This window comes from Biomphalaria glabrata, chromosome 15 (assembly GCF_947242115.1).
Source record: "Biomphalaria glabrata chromosome 15, xgBioGlab47.1, whole genome shotgun sequence".
Taxonomy (NCBI): Eukaryota; Metazoa; Mollusca; class Gastropoda; family Planorbidae; genus Biomphalaria; species Biomphalaria glabrata.
In genome coordinates, this window is record NC_074725.1 from 4,157,753 (window position 1) to 4,166,767 (window position 9,015).

At 38.2% G+C, this 9,015-nt stretch overlaps 1 protein-coding gene across 2 annotated transcripts in view; it reads right to left on the reverse strand.

Annotated features, from left to right (window-relative positions):
• LOC106072196 (uncharacterized) overlaps positions 1-8,206 on the reverse strand; it is a 44,860-nt gene extending 36,654 nt beyond the window's left edge. The window contains exon 1 of one of the 2 annotated variants that reach the window (XM_056012932.1): positions 7,953-8,206. The gene's annotated coding sequence lies outside the window, so the exon portion shown is untranslated. Of the gene's footprint in view, positions 1-2,198; positions 2,525-7,952 lie in introns of those variants that run through there. The other variant, XM_056012933.1, reaches the window with a different exon arrangement.
• Positions 8,207-9,015: the final 809 nt, after the last annotated feature.

Sequence of the window (9,015 nt, forward strand, 5' to 3'; positions counted from 1 at the left end):
TGAGAAAAATTAAACATACTTTGAAGTCTAATCGTTCGATGATTATAAGAGCAGAAGGTTGTTGGTAATCAAAGGAAAATTGTGTACAAATTGTCAATGTAGCAGACGATAAAGTATTTTAAACAGTGGACACATTGTTTGGCGTTCTTCATCACGCAAGCAAAATAAAACAAAATGTAACAAAGCTCAGAGCCAGTAACAAAGCTCAGAGCCAGTATCAAAGCTCAGAGCCAGTAACAAAGCTCAAGCCAGTAATAAAGCTTAGTGCCAGGAACAAAGCTCAGAGCCAGTAACAAAGCTCAGAGCCAGTAACAAAGCTCAGAGCCAGTAACAAAGCTCAGAGCCAGTAACAAAGCTCAGAGCCAGTAACAAAGCTCAGGCCCAGTAACAAAGCTCAGAGCCAGTAACAAAGCTCAGAGCCAGTAACAAAGCTCAGGCCCAGTAACAAAGCTCAGGCCCAGTAACAAAGCTCAGGCCCAGTAACAAAGCTCGAGCCAGTAACAAAGCTCAGGCCCAGTAACAAAGCTCGAGCCAGTAACAAAGCTCAGGCCCAGTAACAAAGCTCAGGCCCAGTAACAAAGCTCAGAGCCAGTAACAAAGCTCAGAGCCAGTAACAAAGCTCAGAGCCAGTAACAAAGCTCAGGCCCAGTAACAAAGCTCAGAGCCAGTAACAAAGCTCAGGCCCAGTAACAAAGCTCAGAGCCAGTAACAAAGCTCAGGCCCAGTAACAAAGCTCAGAGCCAGTAACAAAGCTCAGGCCCAGTAACAAAGCTCAGAGCCAGTAACAAAGCTCAGGCCCAGGAACAAAGCTCAGAGCCAGTAACAAAGCTCGAGCCAGTAACAAAGCTCAGGCCCAGTAACAAAGCTCAGAGCCAGTAACAAAGCTCAGAGCCAGTAACAAAGCTCAGGCCCAGTAACAAAGCTCGAGCCAGTAACAAAGCTCAGAGCCAGTAACAAAGCTCAGAGCCAGTAACAAAGCTCAGAGCCAGTAACAAAGCTCAGGCCCAGTAACAAAGCTCAGAGCCAGTAACAAAGCTCGAGCCAGTAACAAAGCTCAGGCCCAGTAACAAAGCTCAGAGCCAGTAACAAAGCTCAGAGCCAGTAACAAAGCTCAGGCCCAGTAACAAAGCTCGAGCCAGTAACAAAGCTCAGAGCCAGTAACAAAGCTCAGAGCCAGTAACAAAGCTCAGAGCCAGTAACAAAGCTCAGGCCCAGTAACAAAGCTCAGAGCCAGTAACAAAGCTCAGAGCCAGTAACAAAGCTCGAGCCAGTAACAAAGCTCAGAGCCAGTAACAAAGCTCAGAGCCAGTAACAAAGCTCAGAGCCAGTAACAAAGCTCAGAGCCAGTAACAAAGCTCAGAGCCAGTAACAAAGCTCAGAGCCAGTAACAAAGCTCGAGCCAGTAACAAAGCTTAGAGCCAGGAAAGAGCAAAAGAAACAAATAGGGAAAAAGAAAAGACTACAGGAAACCAACAAAATAAATAAAAAAAAACATTAAAAAAACACACAAAATATTAAATAATGGAAAGAACTGCACATTTACAGCCATATATCTCAGTACTGTAAGATTTATTTTCCATTTCATACATCAAACTTTGTCACATGTAAATTATGAGTGAGTCTGGTGAGAATGTACACTTTGGTTTCTTATAGTTATAATGTTTTTTGTTTGGTGTAATGCACAAATTGTAAGACATATTTCCATACGGATAATAAAGATTATTATTATTATTATTATTATTAAACTTAATTAATTAATTACCACTCATTAATTATATAACTGGTTAAGTTTTTTTTTTTTAAGGATTCATGTTTTGTAAGAGACATTGAATAATTGAGCAGCAATGGGAAGTGGGAGAAATGTCGTGTACAAAATTTGTAGGTAGACAGACAGACAGACAAACAGACAGAGAGACGGACAGACAGACATACGGAGTGAGTTGTTATAAGCTCTGTAAAAAAGGAAAGAACAAAGGGAAAGAAGAAAGAACAAAGTAAAGAGGGAAAGAAAGAAAGAGCAAATGAATAAAAAAAAGGAATGCTGGAAGAAACACACAAACAAACAAATGAAAAATTGAAAGAACAAAGAAAATAATAACAAACAAAGGAAATAATAAAACAAAGAGGGAAAGAACAAAAGTATGGTAAGAAGGCAAGAACAAATGTAAAGGGAAATAACAAATAAATTACAGACTTACTCAAGAGAAGACAAATGAAGCGCGTACGTACAAGTGTTACTTAACACTGCGTAGAAGGTTTGGCAAAAGCGCAGTCTTTTCAAATCCAGTATAGTCCTTCCCACATGCTCTCCAAATCTCGGCATCAAACGAGTTCTACCGGGACACATTTATAGACTTCACATGTTGACATCGGTTTCCTCTTCCCATTTATTAAATGCATTTCAATGACACGTGGGATTAAGCTTACAGGTTTTATCATATCTTTTCTTTTCAACAACAGCAGAGTTTTCTTGAAATAAACTCATCTAATTCAGAAAGTGTTTTGCCACATCCACAAATCGTGCCCGTATTCCCCTAGCTAGGTAGGCCTTAGAATGAAACCCTCAGGGCACAAGACGTATTGTAGAGAAAGACCAAAAATAACGTGGCGACGCAGTGTACTAGATGAAGCCGAGAGGACCGGAAAGAACTGGGAAGTCGTGAACAAATTAGCAGGAGACCGTGGAGAGTGGAGTGTTTTTTTTTAGTGAGTCCATATGTTCCACTAGGAACGCAAATGAAAGATGATGATTTCAGACCACGGTATTTAACCGGTTATACTGCAGTGCGAGACTGTGCAACCACCCTAGACCTCACCCTTAATAGTGACCTCGACCATAATACCGGCAAAATATACTTATTAAATATACGAAAATAACGGACATGGTATTATATTTACAAGTACTCTATTATTTTCTGAACAAAATATGACATGCCTTTAGACGCTTTAATATGATTAATACAATATAAATACATTACTATATTATTAAAGAAGCTTGAAGAAGTAAGAGGCCTCCGCAACAAAACCTGCCCAGGGCCTCTACTTATTAAACTCCGGCACTAAACAAACTTTAAATTTTGTGTACACTTTCTTTATTTTTCGTTCAGTCCCTCGCATATTTAATATTATGTAAGAAGAAAAAAAACAAAAAACTTTTGAAACTTTTACAACTTTTGGCGAGAGTTACAGCGCTTGGTTTTCATACGCAGATGAAGAGTTCAAATGTCAACTTTGGGATCTTTGTATGTCCTAAATCCACCGACAAAAAAGACGCACACTAACAATATATGGCCCATATAACTAGGGCTCGAGCAGACGTGTTAGTAAGAGTAGCAGGAAAAAGTAGAAGAGGAGGCAGAATTCGATGGGAAGACGACATTAAAGAATGGACAGGCCTGTCAGCGAAAGAAATTCTATTCAAGGCTAAAGACAGAAATGGAGGGAAACAGTCAACATATCATGTGTGGTGCCCAAACGGTCCAACAGACTAAGGAACATGTGACTATGAAATGTGGTGAAATCCACCCAAATCAAAGTTTGGGAAATTAAAGGTCGTGCTTAGAGCCTGCTAGACACATGCCGATCTCGTTAAGTCAACCAAAGTACCAGATCATGTGCACCATGGATCGAAATGTCTGAAAGAAATTCTTCCCATTGAATGAAACGTCTAAAAGAAAGAAATTCGCGCCATGGAACGAGATAGCTGAAAGCGAGAAATTCGTCCTACCTCTTTTAAATATAAGTATACATTCCGTGTGTGTGTTGCCGGTATGCAGAGACTAAATTTAAATACAGTGAACTAAAAAGGTATATAAACAATACATAAAAGTTGACCCCACATGGTGACAAAGGATGTTTGTAAAATGTTTTACATTTTTCGGATGTTCCTTCAGAATTGAAGATAGTTTACTTCTTACTCCAAACCTCCCGAAGGACGACGGGTGACGAGAGCGGGCAGGGTTTGAACCCGGGACCCTCGATAAATCCAAACGACAATCCAGCGCGCAAACCGCACGACCTGGCAGCCATCCTGGATGTATAACTCGTCTCATACAATGCAACACTTATAAAGTGGGTAGCCTCAACTTTCAAATAAAAGGTGGCTCATACAATTGTCAACACGTTAAGATTAATGTCTTGCTTGCATTGGTGTGGGAAAACAAATATATTTTCTAGCCTGAGCATAGACCACTGTAAATATTTGCCACACAGAGGGGAAACAAGTTTAGCAAGGAAGTGAAATTGCATTCAGCTTAATTTGAGTTTCGGTGAATAGTAAATAACCATTTCAGATTTTTATACATGGCGGAACTGCTATACATAGCTAGTGTATCCGATGCATACATTAAAGTGCTGATAAGCTAGTGTTGTTTTTTTTAAAGTAAATGAGAATAAGATTTGTACACTTCCTTTTGTAGCGCAAACTAATTTCAATAAGGAAAAAGTATCACACTTTCACTCTATGATTAAAAGTTCCCCTTTCAGACCTTGTGGTCTATAGGGCAGATGATATAAAGGTCATCTGATTTTGTGGCATACGGTTAACGAGGGTGTCATGTAGCCAGCACAACGACCAACCGCCTTTATTTTTCCCCAAACTAATGTCAGGTACCCATTAGAGCTGGGTGGACTCGAGGCGCCAAAGGATCCCGAAATAAAAATCCCCAGTCTTCACCAGGATTCGAACCCGGGACTCCCGGTTCAGAACCCAAGCGCTTTACCGCTCAGCCACACGTCCGACTCTATGATTTAAGTCTCATTTAAAAACTAATAGGCAACTAACTAGCGGTAATAAAGGAGCTTTGATACGAAGATCTACTGCCACGCGTGGATGTAATTTTGAAAATTTAGTGTCTAGCTCATTTCTTTCTTTGTTTAGTTGGCAACTGTGAAGTTTAATCTAGCGCCCTTGACATTGTTGAGTTTATCATGAACATCTCCAACAGGTTTAATGATGTAAAATAGTTTTTGTTTCAAATGTTACTTCAGAACTAAGACTAAGACTAAGACTGCTTTATTGATCCTTACGGAAATTTGTTGTGATTACAAGGACTGTTTTCTCATATAAAGAAGATTAGTACACCTCAGCCCAATCTTCCCGTAGGATGGACTCAAAGGGGGTATGTTTGTGATGGTATAGGGCTGGGGTTCGAGCCCTGGAGACGACAGTCCAGAGCGCATACCACACGACCAGGCAGCCACCCGGATATTATATCTATTCTTTGAGCCAGAAAGTACATATCAACTTCACCTCAACTATCCCTTAGTCTGTTGGGGAATCACATATGATCTGTCGACCGTGTCTCTTTATTCCTCACTGGTTTATTTTGAGGTGTTTTTTTTTTCAAAGATAATTCTTTTAAGCGTTGTACGAGGTACTGGAAGTCAACTTTTGCTCCTAATTTGTCAATTCTGAATGAAGTTCTGAAAACGCCCAACACGATCTTTGTAGGATCCTTTCTATTCTTAGTCGTTTGTGAGTCTATTTAAAAAGTCACAATGCAATAAGATTCTGTGTACTTTGTGATCTTGGACCCATACATTTCTTTTTCAATTTAATAAGGAATAGCTTTTGATTAAAAAAAAATTATAAGTGTTTGAACTTACAAATATTCAAATACCTTTAAATCTTTTAAATTACATACTTTTAAGAAAGAAGGGTTTGGGTTATAAATAGTCGTAACATCCCACACATCAGATACATAACTATGCTCTGTGAGTTTTTCTGGCCGTATAGACATGTGACGTGGCAACGAGCTACTGGTCACCACTGCTCACAGGTTTCGACGTTGCAGCTCAGTGTTCAGGCCTTTTATGACGATTGGTTTTGATTTTAGGCCGTACCGTACCCCAAAAAACCCCCATCAAGTTCCCATTTCTGAACTTATGTTGTATTAATGAACGAATATTGTATTACTGAAATTATGAATTAATGAACTAATATGGTATTGATGAATTTATTTCGTGTTATTACAGTTATGTATACTGAACTAATGTTGTGTTAATGAACTAATGTTGTGTTAATGAACTAATGTTGTATTAAGAAAATAATTTTCTGTTATTTTTTTCAATTTCTGAAGCCATGTGGTTACGTAATGTTTTGGGGATATTGTTGACGTTAATAAAGAGTATTTTTAACAAGGTTACAAAGTAAGTTTGTGTGGAAACAAACTCAGAATCCGGCCTCCGAAGTGGTTGCTATGGAGTGTGTCTGTGTGTTTCTATTGTGACGGTGGTAAGAGGTTAGCGATTGATTGTGAATGATGCAACATAGCTGGCATTGCCGTCTTTTGGTCTGAGTTAGAGGAGACGACTCCAGAACGTGAGACTGAAAGTGAGTCTAATTCTGTTTACAAATATTATTACTAAAGAATACGTTTATATTTATTTTATGTCATATTAACTTGGTTTTGTCTATATGATTAATAAAGTTTTATTTGGTATTGTTCACCAAGAAGTTAATTAAGTTTTTTTCAAAATGTATTAGTTAAGCTATATTACGCCTTCAACAGTTTAGCTGTATATCAGCAATGTGGTGCTACAAGTCAACGACCGGTAACAACAGTTGTCCACTCAGGCAGGTAAAAAGGCAGGCTTTAATATTTTCAGAAATAATATCAGAAATTATGAACTACAAGCTATCAACAACCACAACAACCCAAACCCTATCTCCGTCCAAAAAAAAACAACAACAAAACAACAGCAACAACTAAAACAACAAACTGTGTGGTGTCGATGGTGTTTCCCACATTTCTTGTATTGTTAGGCTAACTGACGGCATGATACCACAAGGTACGGAGAGATGTTAAGGTTGTTACTATTATTATTACATTTTTAATGTTCAAATGTATTCAATGAACTGATGGTTGAGATGACATGGTTTAGTAGAAGCCTGGCTGAACCGTTAACGATAGTTAATGAATGATCATCTACTCAAACGTTTTGTGTAGGGTCGATCTCTGTAATTCAAGGGCTCAAAGAAGAAACATTTCCCTTTGGTTAATATTCGGGGGAGCGGTGGCTGAGTTCGGCTTCCGAACCTGAGGTCCTGGGCTCGAATCTCGAAGGCTTGGATTTTGAATTTCAGGATTTTTAGGGCGTCCCTGAGTCCACCCAACTCTAATGGGTACCTGACATTAGTTGGGGAGAGTAAAGGCGGTTGGTCGTTGTGCTGGCCACATGACACCTTCTCGTTAACCGTTGGCCATAGCAACAGATGACCTTAACATCATCTGCCCCATAGATCGCAAGGTTTGAAAGGGAACTTTACTTGGTTAACAGTCGGTTAAGTGTCTATAGAAGCACCCACTCTTCTTTAGTATGTTTATCATTTCATCTATAATACTATACAGTGCTTATTAAATCTTGTTTTGAAACATAGTTAAAGCATTTAATGCCCTTTAAAACAAACCTAAACTCTTTCTTTAATGCGTTAGTACTTTGTATAACAGAAGACACTTAATTTAGTAATGCACTTATTTTTTCTTATAACAATATGCTTGAAAATATAAGTGTTTGTGTTAATATTACAAAAATATACGTAACCATGTTAATCCGCTCGTAGTCTTCCCAGTATTTTTTATCATTATTAAAAGTGAATAGTTGTAAAAATGGTGAGTTTTTATGGGAAAAAAATGCCTAACTATTAAATTTAAAAAAATTTAATGTTTTGCTTTGAGAAAAAAAAAAGATGCTTTGCATCATAACTTTGCAAGGTCTAAAAATATCTTAGTATCGGATTTTTTTTTCTAATTATTGCGATCTAAACGAGACGGACAGACAGATCACACAAAGCTGTTTTTTTTTTTCCCCATTCGAGGCCCGCAAAAAATTTGAGGTTTTACAATGCTAGAAGCAAAGACCACTTTCTTAAATGTTATCTTTTGTTATCGATTCTGACTGTCTAAAAACTTAAAACTTTTAAAATATATGTAATGAATGTTAATACTTACTTTGTCGGTTCAAGTTTCATAGCACTATTTTAGCCGTCTCATTGACAACAGAGAACATTCACCAAAAGAGTTTTAAAGTCTACGAAGTCAACTACAATCAAGTGTTAACGGATTTATAGTAGCGGTTTGTTGTGACTATACGAGAGATCAAAATCTGACCCAGTCACGGGGCATTCCAGATAGTTAATCTCACCTCTTCAAGGCCTCGCCTGGTCATTTTTACCTAACATAAATTAGAAAGAAAGTGTTTTTTTTTTCTCTTCGACACGGCTCGCGTGGTAAAGTGTTTTTTTCCCTCTCCGTGTCGACAGTATGATGCATCCCTCACAAGGTAACACAGGTCAGTCAGTGGTTCTCAAAACATATTTTTAGTGCACATCAGTAAGACTTCAAGACTTGTATTTAAAAACTTATCTGTCTGGTACAGATCAGATCTTGTAGGGGCCTACACATTATTTTACCCACTTCCCTTTCTCGAATCAAGTTGAAACTTTGAACAAATATTCATTGTTGATGACAACAAACAAACAAACAAAAAACAAACAAGAAACAAACAAACAAACCAAAAATACAACAGAAGATTTAAGAGTCTTATGGACCTTAAAGAGCATTTGAAAGAGAGACGGCTTGATCATAACCTTAGTAATTCTAAGACGTAATGTTTTATTAACAAAGTGATTTTCTGTTCATATGATAGAACAGTGTTTCCAAAACTGTGTTCCTCGGAACCCTAGTGTTACGCGAGGCCTGAATATGTGCTCCACGAACTACTGCATTAATTAACTAGTAGGCCACCACGTGAATTAATATCTCTAAAAAAAATAAGCAAAGTGTTCCGCTAATTACTCAGAATGTACTCAGTGTTCCTTTAAGGAAAAAGTTTGGGAACCGCTGTTACGTCAAGGCTACGCGCAAAAATCACCAAGGGCAGAAAAGGCAACAAAACAAAACACACACAAAACAAACAAACAAAAACAAAACACGCCAAAGAAAAAGAAAGTCAAAACTACTGAAACAAAATTCCAGCAGGAATTACTTGCTCAGAACGTTTTGGTGTAGACGT